Genomic DNA, 18,489 nt, shown 5'->3' with positions numbered 1-18,489 from the left:
GATAATCTGATCTCTAGTCTCCACCTTTTACAAGATTGACATTACAAGTATTTTTTCTTCCTTCAAATAGATCAGTCAAAAATCCATTTGGGTATCTTAGACGGCTTAGAAATAAGTCCCAGAAATGTTTATGAAACTTATAACAAATTTTATCCGATGAAAATAACCCTAGGATTCTGAAAACCGATTCTGCAAGTTCGACTCAATAGTTTTGGGTTACTCTTTCTCAGGTTATTTTCTTTTGGATATGCTACTAGCACAATGATTTGGATGCGCTGGTTCGGAAGTGATATGCAAGCTTTTACTCGGAAATTGCAGCCATGATTAAGGTTTGAGTTAATACTACAAATAATTAAAAAAACAAGGATACAAATGTATAGAAGTAAACTCATGTGGAACTATTATGATTAAAGAGAGATATACATTTTTTTATTTCTGAATTTTGAAGGGTGTGTTTAGAAGAAATATATATATATATAAATAAGGCTGATCTAATACGAAAAGTCATTTGGTGCGAAACACTATCTCAACCATCCGATCAACGACTATCTCAGCCACTCGATGAACGACTATCTCAACTATTTGATCATGGTCAGACAACTGAGATAGTTGTTTCACGTGTTTCGCACCAAATAATTTTTCGTATTGGATCAGCCGTGTGTATATACACAGACAAACACACACACACACATAAGATGAAATATGTATTATAATACCATTAAGAGGTTGATGGCATCACTTACTTCACCTATCATTTATCACTAGTCTTTCACTTAAAGGTTCGTTATAATATTTACAAGATCGCCGTCCTATAATTATAAATTAAAGGTGTAAAGCTTGCCCATCCCATTAAACTTACTTTTAAGATTATGATATAGAGACAAATATGATTTTTTTTGTTTTTGATTTTTCTTCTTATTTTGTTTTCAAATTTCTCTTTTGACATATTTCATATTTATTGGTTCAACATTGTGCTTAACTTGCTTTAGTATAGATTTAGATGTGGTTCTCATTGTGGAATTTGAACAGATAGAAGAAGCAGAAGAACATGATAGATCGTACTTGGTTCTTCTTGGACATCAATGAAGTTTGATCAACCATGCTGCCAAAGATACAAAGTAATCCATTTTTAACCTTTACTGTTCTTTTCAAATTTCTTGATTTACTTCTTAGTACTATAAAATTAACTAATACATTTATTTAGGTGACTTAATATTCTAGTTTTATTTGGTAACTTTGCCTCTGAGTCATCGCTTTGTTTTCTATTTTTTTGTTGTCTTTCTATTGTTCAAAGTATTTATTTATAGATGAAATTGAGCTATCTCAACAATAACGAATCACCTGGGATTTTGGTGAATCAAAGGACTTGAAATGTGCACATTGATTACTATGATTGAATATTAGAATTTCAATATTTTAGTTTAAGAATCTAAACATACTTTCAATGAAGTGGCATGATTGCTTCCCATTTCATACTATATATTAACCAACTACATTATACAAAAGACAAAGGCAGTAGACTTATTTGCCACTCAAAAGGTAAATTTCGCCCCCAATATTCTTTCTATTTATATAATTAGAATTTTCCAAAGGTTTACTTCCCCAAATAAGATGAACAATAAATAGTCATTATTACAAATCATTAAATCAGCAAACATCATTGGCAAAAAAAAAAAAAAAAATCTTAAATTAGGACTAAGATAAACAACATAGCAAGAAAAGAAATGAGCACCACACTCATCTATTTAACAACATAGATTATTGTTGGCCTAGGTGGCTTGTCAAGGGCAGGGCGGGGAGATTGAGTTTTTCAAGTTTTAAAGCTTAAGGTGAATAAGAATAAAATCAAATAAACATGCAAATAAAATATATAGAAATTTACACACCACCATTTGAACACTAAATATTTTATTATCGATGTTCTCCTATTAGTGTTCACTACCCAATAACCCGTGTTTGGAAAATTCCACTAATAGTCACTCTATTAGCTTGGAAATTACAAGAAAGAGGTTTCAACTCTCCTTCAAGCCATACACATGATTACAACTTAATCTCCCCAAAAAATTAGTTAGATTCTAGCTCTAATAGGCCATTTTTATCTACTCAAGGTTCTAGATGAACCTATCAAAAAATAAAAAAAAATTACAAAAAAGGTAAAACTTACACCCTTATAGTTAGAGAGATACCCTTTTCCTTTGAGAGTTCCAAGTTTCCAGCCTTTGATGCACAATGGAGAATGCAGGAGCTTGATTATTATGATTGCAAGGAGATAGAATGGGAAAGGAATGCAAAGATTTTATAAAGTTTAACTCTCTCTTTCTCAAAATAGTACTTAGGAAAGATTTTCAAATGATTGAAAATAAAAGCAAGTAGGTACACCAATAAAAACTCATTAAGTTTTGAATGGGAAGTTTTGTCGGGTATTTATAAGTTCACCAAGCCAAACTAGCCATTTTTTGCCTATTTGCAAAAAGTTGATTTTACAATGATTGATAAATGTAAAGTGATTGATCGATCAAACGTGTGTGATGACTATATTTTTGTTGAATTTATGGAAAAGTGAAATACTTCATTGTCATCAATAACTTGTTGTAATCAAAGTACATGAAACTCTATTTATAATAAAGGAAGGTAGTAGAGTCCAATTATAATAAAACTACCCTTGTCCCAATTACACCCAAACTCTAACACTTAAAGATAAGTCCTAACATAATTAAATAACTCAATATAGATTAAAGACAAACATAACTCAAATTAAAACTCTTCTTTGATGTGACCATAAGATAAGATATTTTTGTGAGTCCTTCTTGATCTTCGATCGTGTGGCCCATCTTATAATAATCTTAGATATGTGGGCATTCCTTGGTCGTGTGGGCTTGAGCCTATCTTCCAACACTCCCCCTCAAGTTGGGGGTGAGAGAACAACATGAACTCCCAGCTTGCTGCAAATGATGTATAAAATATTTTTTTTTATAAAATGGCACATCTTCCAATACTCCCCCTCACGTTGTTGAGTCTTTCATTGAGGCCCTGCGACATTATATAAGTGAGAGTAAAAATTACTCCTAGCTGGTAAGCCATTGCTTCATACTCCAGTCCTAATGCTGGATGTAGGGCACACTCGGTCTTCTATCGGTAGTGTATCTATCGGCATTGCTCTGAAGTGTCCACCACTGTGTCCCTCCACAGAACAATGACTCTCATATGGTAGGAGACATAAAAGCTATTACAGGGGGGGGGGGGGGGGGGGGGGGGGGGGGGGGGGGATTTCATAGATGTAATACTAAGTTCCTCCGTCATGGACTTCCAACCATAAATAATTTTGATCTTTTTGACAGGGATGAAGTTCCTCCATCATGGACTTCCAACCATAAATAATTTTGATCTTTTTGATGGGGATGAAGTTCTTCTGTCATGGATACCCAACCACAAATAATTTTGATCTTTTTGACAAGGTAAAATAAATAATGACATGAGGCTACCTCTTCTTCAATAATAATGTCCCCAAAGAGACATTATAGCTGCAATTGAATATAACACGACCATCTTCCAACACATATAACATGAACCAAATAATAAACTTTGTAAAAGAACCCATGAAATAATCCGATATAAAAATTTCTTCTTAGATGCACAAGCTTCATCTTTTGTGCTCCCATTTTCTTGAATATTTTGGTCACATAAACTTATTCACAACATATGAAATAAAATACCTCTTGCTGGTACTTCTTCTACTTCTCCCCCTCAAGCTGGGAGGTAATGGCAGTGATCCGAGTTTGAACCAAATATCATAGATGTAGCAATAAGCTCAAATAACAGAGATGTATAAATAAGCCCTCAAACCAGGGAGAAGTGAGATATTTTTCTGATATATCAACTCAAACAGTGATGCAAAACAACCGGCTTACATTCGGATTTTCAATGTAATAGAATACTAACATGACCTTTGATTCTTCAAATTCAAATATATCTTTCAATATAGATCAGACTGACATGAAATTTGTCCTTATGAAAGTAGACTTAAATAAATTTCATCCAATTATAACTTAACTTCATAAAATATAATTTTCAGAAGATAAATAATCTGATAAATTTTGGTCTCTGTCATCTGGCCGAACTAAATACTGTTTCTCCTGTTTTCCAGAATGACCATTGACTCTTCAAAGATAAATATCTCCTTATAAAAAGATCATACTGAGGATTGGTTGAATAAGTAAGAAAATATACTTATGTATATTTCTTTTGATATATAGTTCTCCATATAAAGTCTCTTTCTAGATAGCGTAAAATACCTCAGAATTTGAAGTTTTCTGCTGCTGCTCAAACCTCATTTTCAATCTGACCTTTGCTGTTTCAAATATTGATTTCTCTTTGTAGATAAATCAAATAAAAAATTGGTTGAATAGGTAAAAGAATAGAATTTAAAATATTTCTTTTGATATATTTTCTCCATATAAAGTCTAGTTCTTGATCGCAAACAAATACCTCGAAATCGGAAGATTTCTGTTGCTGCTCGAACCTTTTTGCAATCTGACCTACGCTCATTCAAATATAGATATCTCTTTGTAGATAACTCCGATTGGAACAAATCATTTTGCTTTATAAAGTAGACTCAAATATATTTCCTTCAATATATAATTTGAAATATAAAAAACTATGTATAGAGGTAAAAGACGCAAAGAAAACTATAGGTGTAGGGAATGAAAAAAATAACTACGAACCTAGACGTAGGGTTTAGGGTTTAGAGAAAAGGATCACATTACCTCCGTGAGTTGACCAAGTCAACTCACAGAACCTGCTCTCATACCATGTTGAATTTATGAAAAAGTGAAATACTTCATTGACATCATCAATAACTTGTTGTAATCAGAGTACATGAACCTCTATTTATAATAGAGGAAGGTAGTACAGTCCAATTACAATAAAACTGCCATTGTCCCAATTACACCCAAACTCTAACACTTAAAGATAAGTCCTAACATAATTAAATAACTTAATATAAATAAAAGACAAACATAACTCAAACTAAAACTCTTCTTTGACGTGACCATAAGATAAGATACTTTTGTGAGTCCTTCTTGATCTTCCAACTGATGTGATAAGGATGCCAGCTCATGGTAATCATTGTTGGTCCTACTTCTTATGGGTTTGGGCTCATCTTGTGGGCCTTCCTTGGTCGTGTGGGCTTGAGCTTATCTTCTAACATTTTTTATTAGAATGTGACTAATTGATCGATAGTATGATCAATCGATATCATCCTATTGGCTTTGACATTTTAAGTTGATAGATCAATCAAAAGTGAATAACAAGTATGATTGATCAATGACTTTCCTATGATCGATCATGTTTTATGTCTCTGGTTGGCAAAGTTCCATATGATCAATCAATCAATGAGGTTCATTGATCAATCAATATGAAATTGCTTTGCTCATACAATATTGACCGATCATGCTTTATAGCACAATTTAGCTATGTTTTGGATGATCGATCATGCTTAATATTTCTGGCTTGTGCACTTCTGGTTGATGGATCATTCCAATGTCGGCTCACTATGTGAATTATTAAAGCATGGGAATTTATGATCTTAAGTGATTCTTATATGTTTGAAATACGTGTATGTATTTTCAAAACTTGTTTAAGTGCAAAGTATGTCCTAAAGCTCCCAAATTTGTATTGTACCTTAAATTTTGGAAGAATTGGGCTACTCTCTTATATAGATTGAGTTTTGACATTTCTCAATGATTCCTAAACTTTAGTCTTTAGTTTTTCTTTTTCTTTTTCTTTTTGAGGGTGCTACTTCAAGAGTACTTTGACATTCCATGGAACTTGAGGTCTATGAGAAACTTGTGTTGATTTGATGCTTAGACATTTTGAATTTTGAGTCTCTTGAAGGAAATATGACTGAAATATTAGAATTCCAGTTGTTAGCTCAATTAAGTTTTGTTATCATCAAAATCAAGAACGGAGTCAACGCTTAATCAAAAATTACTATCAAACACAACTTTATACTAGTACTTAGTCAACACAATAACATGAAATAGAATGTTCATCACAAGGATCCACTTTTTCCAGAAAAGACGACAACCACAAAAATCTTAAGCAATGACCAAATAAACACCTGAAAGGAACGCTTGTCAACCATATACGATTATTATACTAACACGAAATGAGAGAAAACTAATAAATTTCTGACAAGAATGTGAGTAGACAAGAAAAATAATAAAAAAGAAAAATTAAATCTTATTTAGACAATTACCTCTCCTTGTAGTCCGCTTTTTCCTTCTTCTCTCCTTTTCTTTCTCTTTGTGCAAGTTTTGTCGAGGGAAAGAAATTAGATTCTTCATGTCAATTGGTTAAATCAATTAGAGTTGTTAGTTAGGGTTATGTAGTCTAGTTTACAAATGCTCATTTGAATATATCATCAAATTTTTTTAGTATATACTTGATTTTCCATTTGTTCTTTTATTTTTATTTTTTTAATGTTGAAACATTTATTGCCCACGTGAGATTTGACTTCAAGACCTCACACTAGAAATCCCCCAATGTAACCATGGAGCCAAAGGCCCAACTCATTTTCATGTACTCAAATATTTTATAGAAAATAAAATATACTTAAATTTGGAATTTTCTTTTGTTCTTGGATTTTTTGGTTCAAGACTCTCTTTCAAAGACCGATCTTAGATTAGTTTTTGTAGTGATTACTTTTTATTTTTGCTTTCGCTATTTCTAGAAGTTCCTGTTATTCTATTTGTAGTGTTGGGGATGTTGAACCTTCTCTTCATTTTTCAATTGAGTTTTCATTTTTTATTTCTCTTCTTATTTTTTTTTTCAAATTTCTCTTACAACAAATTTCATGTTTATTGGTTCAATAAATACAGATTTGGATGTGGTTCTCATCATGGGATAGGTGGTGGTGCTCTCGAGATTAATTGTGAGTGTTTTGCCAAATATGCAAAGAGGCCTTTTTTGTTTTGAAATTAGAATCCATTGGAGAAGAATTATTCCATTTGTTAGAGTTAAACTTCTTTTATCTTCTTAATAGTGTTGATAACCAAGTTTAGGAACTGATATAAATCCAAAAGACTATCCTTAAGGGATGGTTATACTACTTTTTTGAATTTCGTTTTTTATGATAAATGGTTGCTTTTCCTTAGTGCTTAGTCGTCAATCCATTATGAGGTATGTGCTCTTTCTATCTTTTTTTTTATTATTATTTCTAAAATTTCGTGATTTTGATATTTAATTTTGTTTCTTTGTCATCTACAATGGCAATTCATATAACCAATAAAGTCACTTGCTGAACTAGTTTTAGTTTTCAAAAAGTCTAATGTAGCCACCAATTAGCAATCCGTAGAACCAGTCAATTCACTTTCTAAACCAGTTTTAGTTTTCGAAAAGTATCTAATGTAGTCACCAATGAACAATCCATAGAACCAGTCAATTCACTTTTTGAACCATTTTTAATTTTCTTAATGTAACCAGTCAATTCACTTTTTGAACCATTTTTAATTTTCTTAATGTAGCCAACTTACATTGTGGACATGAATGATTTTGCTTCGATGGCGAAAACCTATGTGACCTTTATAACAAAAAATAGATGCCTAATAATGTGAACAAAATAAATTTTGGTGCTTAATAAAAATTAATACAAGTAATAAAGTAAACAAGTACACATCACAAAAGAACACAAAAATTTTGTTCTTGATGTTCTCTTATTGGCAATCACTACCTAAGAACCCTTGCTCGGGAGAATTCTATTAATTACTCGATTACCTGGAAATTACAATCTCAAAGAGATTTCGATGCACTTTAAGCCAAGTGTAATACCCTATTACTCTAAACCCTAAACCCTATTACACTGTTACAAACTCTCCCAAAGAGATAAACAACTAAATTCTAGGTTTAGTCGCCCTTTCCTTTCTAGATTTGAAGTTCTAGAAAATCTCTATTGAATTTCAAAGTAAAATACAAAAGAAAAAGGAAACTTACGCTTTTGAGTAGGAGAATCAGCCTTCTCCTAGTGAGATCCAATTCTACAATCCTTTTGAGCACAAGAGAGACTTTTACAGAGTTTGAGAATACTAGGATGTAGAGAAATTATGAGAGATTTGAAAGGAAATGCAAAAACATTTTCTTTCTCTCAAAAGTGGGTTTGAGTAAGAATTTCAAGTAAATAGATATTGAATATTTTTTGTTTTTAAGAAATTCTTAATCAGTTATGTAAGGGACGTTAGTGGGTTATTTATTAGATTTCCAACCAAACTAGTCATTATTCTTCTGTTTCCAAAATAATGACAAACACATTGATCGATCATTGAAAAGGTATGAATGATTAGTCATGTGTAATAGCTATCTTTTTTTTATTCCTTGAGCTTGTTGACCAATCATAGCATCGATCAATAAGTTTTTATGTCTTTAAGAAAAACTCGATAGGTCAATCAATTTTGCTCGATTGATAGGTAATGCTTTGTAGTCTTGGCGGTGTGTAAAGGATACCAATCAAGATTTATGTCCATTTTGGCATAGTTCTATTCAATTGATCAAGCCAGTTGGTATGATCTGCCTTGATTTATAGTTCATTATGCATGGACTTAGCATGATCGATGAATCCAATCTAGATGAGCGATCATTCTTTATAGTTCATTATGGCAGGATACTATATGATCAATCAAATTAGTCAAGTTGATCAATCATACTTTTTATTGCTTGATAGACTGCACTTTGGATGATCGATCATGACCACTAGTATAATCGACCATGCCAATTGTCAGTATTCTAAAATGACTTCTAAACATAATAAAAATTATCGTAAGGTGTTTTAGCAAATTTTAAACATTAATATGCATCGACTAAACATGATTTTGAAAAAAAAATTGTCTTAAAGCTCCAAAACTCTTGTCTACCTCTGGATTGAAGGTTGACTGACTGGTCTCATACATGGCTAGATTTCTTGAAATATTTTTACTTGACTATACTTTAGTCTTCAAGTCTTGAAACTTCTTGTTGGAAGATATGGAGGATTGACATTTTATATGAGAAATCCTATACACCATTTGTAGCAAGTTGGGAGTTCATGATGTTCTCTCACCCCCAACTTGAGGGGGAGTGTTGGAAGATGGGCCCAAGCCCACATGACCAAGGAAAACCTACATATCTAAGAGTGTTGGAAGATGGACGCAAACCCATAAGATATGGACCCACCATGATCACAAGAGCTGGTAGGGCCCACCATGATCACGTCAGGTGGCACGATGAATCATTACACAAGCTGAAATCCTTATCACACGAGTTGGAAGATTTGGCACAAGCTGGAATCCTCACATGAGTTGGAAGATTTGACAAATCTTCCTAGATTAGTGTAATTAATTTATCTTCCTGTGATTTATGTAGATTAGGATAATAATGATTGATGTAACCAAAGGCATAATTGTAATACTATAGTTTGATTAATCTATAAATTGAGCTTCAGGAGAAGGCTTAGGAAATAAGTCCATAACCTCTCTTCCTCTTTTTCTCCCAATGGGTGTCTTTCTCTTTTTCTCCATGAAATAAATCCATGGAATCCTGAAAATCATCACTTCTTATAGGTGCTTTTTCAAGATGACAAATACTCTTTTGAGTTTGAGGTCTTGAGATGAATTTGTTGGTTCCTTTGCAAAGATCATTGAAATTATGTCTCTTAAAGGCTTAACATATAAAATGTTTAATTTACAATTATTAGCTAAATTAAGTTCTTTATCATTTAAATATGGATGTGAGTCAACCTAGGTCAACATTTTCCTGCTTTTTTATTATATCTAACTTAAAAAAACTAAAAATAAAAATTCCCATATGCATTTGAGTTTCAATTGCTTAACCTATTGGTCCCCTTGAATTTGAAGATACAAATGTTTACAAGATTTAGTGTTAGCTTAGATTTTTCTCCCCCTTGTTTTCATACATTGAAAAAGATATGCGACTATTAGAATAGTTGTGTACACAAAAGATGACCCAAGGCCTTTCATTCAACATCAAAATGTATACAAGATATTACATGATTTGACCTTCAAGTGTGAATGCAAAATGAATATAAAGGTCAAATCTAGGTCAACTAAGGGAAAAGGGACTAAGCCGAAGGTGGAGGTTGGTTTGGTGGAGAGATGAAGGTGATGATGGGGATGAAGGAGAGATTGACTCTCCACAAGTGTTTCCTTTATATCAGCCACTTCATCCTCAAGTCTCTAAAGTCAGTCGGAGCTCGAGGAAGCTTCATATCTTCTTCTCTTTACAAACTCCAATTACTCTTCATGAGACTGATCAAGACTAGACTCATCTTCTGAGCCTTTCCTTATTGATACATTCTTCCCTATTGAGCCCATAGAGACCCACTTGAGTCTATACTTGACAAAGCCAAAATTTCCATCTTTGACTTCTCTTATGGTCATCGTTTTGGTTTGGCTTATGACTTCTTCTTCATCAAGTTTGATTCCATGATGCTCGAGGATAGTAGTGATGAGCTATTTGAAGGCTAGACTGTTGACACGGGTATTATTTGCTACATTGATCATCCATAGGACTATGAAGTAGGCAAAGTCAAGCTCAATGTGTTGGGTCAGTGCCAAAAGTCAAAAGATGTTAGCCATAGTGAAACGTGACAAAGTCCCCTTCCTCAAATTGAGAATGTGGGTTACTATCTTCATGAAGAATCATAGGTCCATGCTCAGATATTTGAGTTTGATTTCATAGGAGCTTCCAACTATCTAATCGAAGATGAGTGAGATGGCGTATTGGATTGATTGAAGATGGTCCCCTCATAAATCATTTGGCCAACTCTCCTTGATGTAACGCCTGAGACTTTGTGTTTGGGTGCCCAAAATGGTATTGAGCTCAATTGTGGTGAGAGTGATATGAGTCTTCTTGACAAATGTAGCGATCTTCAAGTGGCCATTTGCAATTTCTGCCACGTCAAGATTGCTCCCAAAGAATTTTACTGAGGTGGAGTAAATGGTTTTGAGACCTTCAAATATGTGCATATATGGCTTGAATGCTTCTTGAAAACCTCTTACATCTCTCCACTAGAAGCCGAGGTTGAGTTGGGATGGCTCCACCATACTCTACGAAACTAGTCGCGCCAATGGGGCTTTTCGGTGAAGTATTCCTCTTTTGTATGTGGGAATCCTTCCTAGTGGCCCTCTTGGTTTGAACCATGGTTGATTTGAGAATGAGTACCCTACAAACGAAATAGAGTAGCTCAAGGAGTGGTGTTTGTGGGCAACTAGTGATTTTTGAGGTTCTGGGATTGACGAAGGATGGATTTTAGTGATGTTGGATTTAGGATCCCATGATAATCAAGTCAACCAAGCAACACAAGAGAGGGAGAAACTGAAGAGAAGGAGGAAGAGAGGCAGAAGAGAAAAGGAGAAGGAGACAGGGACAAAAGTTTTAGAGAGAGTTTGAGAGAGAGGGAAGGAGGATTAGGGTTAAGTATCGTGCCTAATCCTCCTCCTTAACATCTATTTATAATATTGAATATGTCAAAAATTACGCCAATGTTCTTTACCTTAAGAAGTGTGGAAAGGGACAAGAATTGAAGATATATTACATCATTGCCACTATACTCAAGTTACACTTTTCAACACTCCCCCTCAAACTGGGAGAGAGAAAACATCATAGATACCTAGTTTGGTGCATATAGTGGTCTGAATCTTGGATGTGGCCAGCTTTGTAAGGATATATGCTATATGTCGTGGAGATGAAACATGCATGAGAGATATAATACAAGTTTGAAAATTTTCTTATATGAAATGGTAGTCTACCTCAATACGTTTTGTTTTCTCATTGAAAACTAAATTTAAAGGAATGTGAATGGTTGCCTCGTTGTCACAATGTAGTTCCATAGGAGCTTCTTTGTGGAACTCCAATTCAGTAAGGAGGGATTTGATCCAAAGAAGCTCACTGACTGCATGGGTTATAACTCTATATTTGCCTCGACACTAAATCTTGCAACAACAATCTGGTTTTTACTCATCCATGTAACCAAATTTCTTCCAAATAAAGTGCAATACCCAAAACTCGACTTCTTGACATAAAGTGACCTAGCCCAATCTGCATCCTCAAATCCTTCAATGTTGAAGTGACCGTGACATTTATATAAAAGTCCCTTGGCTGGAGCTCCTTTTACATATCTGAGGATTCTTTCTAGAGATTGCCAATGGGTAAGTGGTGGTTTATGCATGTACTAACTAACCACACTTACTGATTATGATATTTCTTATCTCGTCACAGTGAGGTAAATAAGTTTTTCCACAAGTCTCTAATATTTACCCGCATCAACATCTTCACCAGAGCTTGCACACAAATTTGTGTTAGCATCCATAGGAGTATTTATCGATCAACATCCTATCATTCCCATGTCCTTAAGTAGATCAAGAATGTATTTGCTCTGACATATAACAATCCCAAGTTTTGACTAGAAGACCACAATACCTAGAGAATATTTCAGAAGTCCAAGGTATTTTGTTTTGAATTCTTTGCATATTTTCTCTTTGACTTCCTTTATGCTATATGTATCCCTGCCAGTCAAGACGATATCATCCACATAAACCGCAAGTAATATGCTTCCCTTTAAGGTATTCTTTAAAAAGATGGAATGATCTATTGAGCAACTATTGAATCCAAACCACAACATCGTTTGACTAAAATTGTCAAACCTGGCCCTAAGAGATGGTTTTAAACCATATAAAGATTTTCTCAATATGCATACTAACTCCCCCTCAACCAAAAATCCAAGTGTTGATACATATAGATTTCCTCAATGTCACCATTTAAAAAGGAGTTTTTACATGCTGTTGATATACTGACCAAGAAGAATTTACGGCAAGTGACGACAAGATACTTACAAAATTTAACTAGGCCACATGGGAGAAAGTTTTATCATAATTAACTCCATAACACCGAGTGTACCCCTTTGTTACTAGTTGGGCTTTGAGACGGGCAACAAAACCATCGAGATTGTGCTTAACAATAAAGACCCATTAATGGCCATAAGTTTCTTCCTAGAAGAAAGTGGAACCAAGGTCAAGTTTGATTCTCATATATGGTATTCATTTATTCTTCCATCACCGCCTTCCATCCTGGATGTCTCAGAGCCTCCTGATATGACTGCGGGACAAATAAGAAAGAGAGATATGCAAGGAATTGGCAACAAGGAGTCAAACGATGGTGAGAAATAAATTTTGATAAAGGATGAGAAGTAGAGGGCATACATGTCCTAGGTTCCTTATGAAGAGCATTGAGCCTAGTATCAAATGGTGGGCCAAATATAAGAGGAGAAGATGGACTTACCTTGGAAGAATCCATAAGCTCCGTAAGTGTGGTATCGACCATTGCTTCAGGAGGCAGAAGAGAGATATCCGCATCAAGGAGCACAATAAGCTTCAAAGCTACAGGAATTGACGAAAGATCCGAAGGAACATCCTTGGAGGAATAAAAGGATTTATCTTCAAAGAAGGTTACATCCCTAGAGACAAACAATTACCAACAAGAGGGGTTATATCAAATATATCCTTTTTGGATGCGTGAGTGACCCAAAAAATACACTTCATAGCCTTTGGATCTAACTTACCTTTTTGTGGGGATGTGACATGAATGAAACAAATGCAACCAAAAACCGTCAAAGGAAGGGAAAATGGGTCCTCATATGAAAATAATAAGGAATATGGGGACTTATTACAAAGTATGGAGGACGACAACCTACTAATGAAAAAAATAGGTTGTAAGAATCACATATGGCCAATAAAAATAGGACATGAGCTACCTCAAGAAGATGTCAATTCTTTCTTTTGGCTATACCATTCTGTTAAGGGGTATATGCACATGAAGTGTGATGAATTATGTCATTATCCTTGCAGATGGATTGAAACTCTCTAGACAGATATTTTTTGGCATTATCAGAGCAAAGTACTTTTATCTTATTATTAAATTGAGTTGAGATCATGACATAAAATGATCTTAAAATGTAAAGGATTTTAGATCCATCCTTGAATAAAAATAGCCATGTAACTTGAGTAAAATCATCAACAAACATAATGAAGTACTTAACTTGAGACACTCTACCATCTCTTCCTCTACCTTCTACCGCGCCCTTTGTTGGTTGAATTTGTACCCCTGATACCAAAATACATAGTTGAAGATATCTCAACATGAGAAGTGGAAAAGAGGTTGGAATACGAAGTAATGTGGCACTTATATTATCAAAAGATGGAAGTGTTGAAGAACTCAGAAGTTGTGATTTAACCACCTCTATGTATGGCTTGATATTTGCCAGACAAATGGCAGTTACTAAAGCCTCCCACTATTTTTCTTGAACTAAGATGTTAGTAGAGTAGAGTTGAGCAATTTTCCACTCCTGAATAAACCCTCTAAACCGAGACAAGTTCTCATGCAAGTTCTCCCCCTGTTTTGTATTAAACATACTTTGAAAAAGATCATATATGTTCTTCAAATTCTCGGTACTAGAGTACAACTTAGCACAAGTGTCCCATATTTGCTTCACGATTTCAAGGTGGATAACATTATTTGCCACATGCTCCTCCATACTGTTTATTAACCAACTAATGACAAGAGTGTCATCCTTGAGCCATTTAGTGTAAGAGGTATCTTTCTCATCGACTGGTGGATCTGGTTTGGTTAAATGTTCTAAGAGGTCTCCGCCTCTTAACCGATTGAGGCCAGCTCAAATAATTAAACAACCCTCTCAAGGATATAGTGGTGATCTTAAGAAGGTCACTTTTAATCGCCATGTAATCTTCAAGCAACTAATGAGTATCAAACACTTACATGCACAATGTCCACAAATGGAGAGAAGGAAGCTAAACCAACCCGAGGGAAAAAAATAAACCAACTCGAGAGAAGATAAACCAACCTGAGCTTAACTATTATTTAACATTAATCATGCCTTTAATCAAGGAAATAAATATTCCGTGTGTTGGCCCAAATCATATAAGATAGATCTCATATCTTTGTTAAACAAGAAAGAATCTTAAAAGGTAAACCAAATCTCAAGGAATCTTGGACAAAATCAGAATATCTTCTCAAGAATGAAAGTTTCCTTCTCTGTCACTTGCTCCAATTGGCAATACAAAATCACAATCTTTGACTTCTTTTTTTCTTGACTAATTTAGTAAATAAATTCTAGAGAATAAAATAATATAGTAAACTTTCAATTAGACAAAATACAACATCTACCTTTCCTCAAAAAAATTCCTCTTGGTAATGACAAAGAACAACCATCAACGAGCTCTAAAGAGATCAAACCAGAATAACAGCAATATGCAGCAGTCTTCTAGGAAAAACCAACAATCTTAAGCATCCTTTTGATCATGTTAATCTAAAGTTACAGTAGAAAACTAATGAAGCTTGATCTGGAATATAAATTTCCAAGGATTTAAATCAACAACAATGCATAAACTGCTCTTTAATCGAACTTGCACAAGATTAAACAAACCTAGTACATAACTCTGATGCTAAAACATTAGGCAAAGAGACACTTATTCTCCTATCCAAATAGAACGAAAAACTCACTCATAAAACTCTTTTCCCGAGATCAAGGTTCAACAAAACATCTCAACAAGGGAGACATTTAGAAAATCCTTCAACTCCTTCCTTGCTTCCAACAAAGATCCCACGTGAAGCTTAATAGAAAATCCACTTTAACATCACCTTAGCCTTGGGATCCTAAACCCATAGCTTTGATACCATGTTCGATTTAGGATCCCATGACATCAAGTAAACTGAGCAGCACAAGAGAAGGAGAAACCAAAGAGGTGGAAGAGAGGAAGAAGAGAGAAGGAAAAGAAGAGGACAAAAGTTTTAGAGAGATTTTGAGAGAGGGGGGAGGAAGACTAGGGTTAAGTAATGTGCATAATCCTCTCCCTTAACATCTATTTATAATATTAAATATGTCACAAATTACATAAATGCTCTTTACCTTAAGAAGTGAGGAAAGGGACAAGAATTGAAGACATTTTACATCATTACCACTATACTTGAGTTACACCTTTCAATAGGTGAAATGTGGTAAAAATGGAGGAAAATCAAATAGAGAAGTGAGGGAGGATGATTTTCTGAGATCTGGCGACAGTGAGGAGGGTTTTTGAAAAGATTTGAAATGATTAGAATGAAGTTTAAACCCTATTCAAAATCATTTCCTATCGTGGTTGATCAATCAATTGAATTTTGTTGATTGATTGATCAATTTTAGTTGATCAATCATATGCTCTGAGTTGATCGATCATGTTGTCAACATTGATCGATCATGCCATATGCATTGTAAACATAAGTGAGTTCAATCTTTCAATTTCACTCTCTTTTCATGAATTATATGAGATATCATTTCTAGTTTAATGTATATCAAGCTATTTAGACAAAGGTGAGCTACATATGCCTAGTTCTCCTCTTGGCTTAGAGAATCAAATCCTAATGGCTTTGTAAAAATATCTGCAAGTATATTTCTATGGGAACAAATTCAATTTCAAGTACCTTAGTTTGAACCAATTCTCATATGAAATGGTGTCTGATTTCAATGTGTTTTAACTGAGAGTGGTGAACTGGATTCTTACGATAGACTGGCATTTTTTTTGCTCTGAAGTTGTATATAGCAACTTCCAACAACTTTGTACCCAACTTCGATAGTAGATAAAGAAACCAAATGTCACCTCTTGGAAAACTAGTAAAAAAATATATTTGTAAATAAATTAATAACTACCACTCGTACTCTTCCATGGGTGTAGGATTTTCTTTTTCTTGTAATTTTACATTTTATTTGATAGGATCATCTTGAAATCTAGATAGAAGAGCTTTATAGAGCTAGAATCTAGCCAAATCTTTGGGGAGATTTTTTGCAATCGTGTATCTAAGCATGCATGTGACTTAAAAGAGAGTCAAAATTTCTTTTGTGTAACTCCAGAAAATAAAGGTTAAATTAGTAGAATTTTCCAAGCAAAGGTCCTTGGGAAGTATATACTAATAGGGAAATATCAATAACAAAACTTCTTGTGTTATTTGTGGTGTGTAATTTTTTATTTACTTGCTTTAATTTTTAATTTGAGCACACTTAATTTTTAATTGTAAAATCTTAATTTTCACCCCCTGCCTCTAATAAGCCAACTGGGCCAATAATTGGAATCAAAATTGGCATTAGTGTATTTGAATTCCAATTCTACTTGCTTTTGAATAACCGAATATCACATCTTAAGATAAATTGCTCCTTTCCAAAGGACGATTAGCCAACCATTCAACATTATTTAATGGTGTGAATTATGACTATTGGAGGTAAGAATGGAATTCTTCCTCCAATCCAAGGATTGGGACATTTGGCATGTGACAAAGAATAGCCTATTTGAGCAACAAAAATTAGATGATGGCCGTCTTGTTACAAAGGAGTTTAATGAGCTAATTAGAGAAGATAAAAGAGTAGCTCATAACAAACTTTAAGGCCATTAACTTATTACTATGTGCCTTAGGTCCTAACAAGTTCAATCAAGTCTCTACATGCAAGACCACATGAAGGGACCACTACAGTCTAGGACTCTAGAATTAGTTTGTTGATAGTGCAATATGATGAATTCAAAATGAAAATGGGTAAATTAATAGCTGAGATGAACTTTAGGTTCACTCATATAATAAATGAATTGAACATTGTAAGAGAGAAAATTTTCATGTATAGACAAAATGACAAGTGTCTCAAAGCTCTTCCAAAGTCACGGGACATGAGAAAGACAACCATTCGTGAGAATGCTAATCTTCGAACAATGAACTTCAAGGAGCTACTTGGAATCTTCTTAATTTATGAGATGGAACCTGAAGAAAAAGAGGAAGAGAAACCCAAGAGGAAGACTCTTGCTTTTAAGGCCAAAATTAGTGTGAATGATGACACTAATGAAGAAAGCTTCGGTAAAGTGGGCTTTATCACTAGTCATCTTTAAAAGATTTATGAAAAGAAGAAAATTTTAGAAGATACCAATTCAAGAACCAAAACGATAAATCATTTAAAAGTACCAACCTTTGTTATGAGTATGGACAACCAAGGTATAAAAGAAACAAATGCCCAAATCTAGAAGCTAGAACCCCATCCACAAACAAAGATCCAAAGAACAAAAACAAGAAACTCTTTATCTTAGCTTGGATGCAATGGAAGAAGAGTCCAACCATTTCGAGGAAGAAGAGAGTGACATGGGTCTAATGGCGATTTAGAATGATAACTCCACGACTTTAGAAGAGGTAAGTGACTCAGACTATGAAAATGAACTTGAATTACTTTTAGAAAAATCAATTCATAGTTTTAACAAATTTAAGGAGAAATGCAATGCTTTAGACATGAGATTGGAAAGCTCAAAAGTGAATTTGTTGCCTTAAAGGAAGCAAATGAAATCCAAGTGGCTAATGCTTCAAGGTAAAGTGGTGTGATAAACAGATTCTCTTGTGGCAGACTAACCTTTGAGAAGGAAAGTA

The sequence above is a fragment of the Aristolochia californica genome, unplaced genomic scaffold (assembly GCF_029961685.1).
Source record: "Aristolochia californica isolate CCGP_79_NKW_82.1479 unplaced genomic scaffold, dmAriCali1.0.hap1 SCAF_16, whole genome shotgun sequence".
NCBI classification, from domain to species: Eukaryota; Viridiplantae; Streptophyta; class Magnoliopsida; order Piperales; family Aristolochiaceae; genus Aristolochia; species Aristolochia californica.
Note: the sequence above shows the minus strand (reverse complement) of the source record.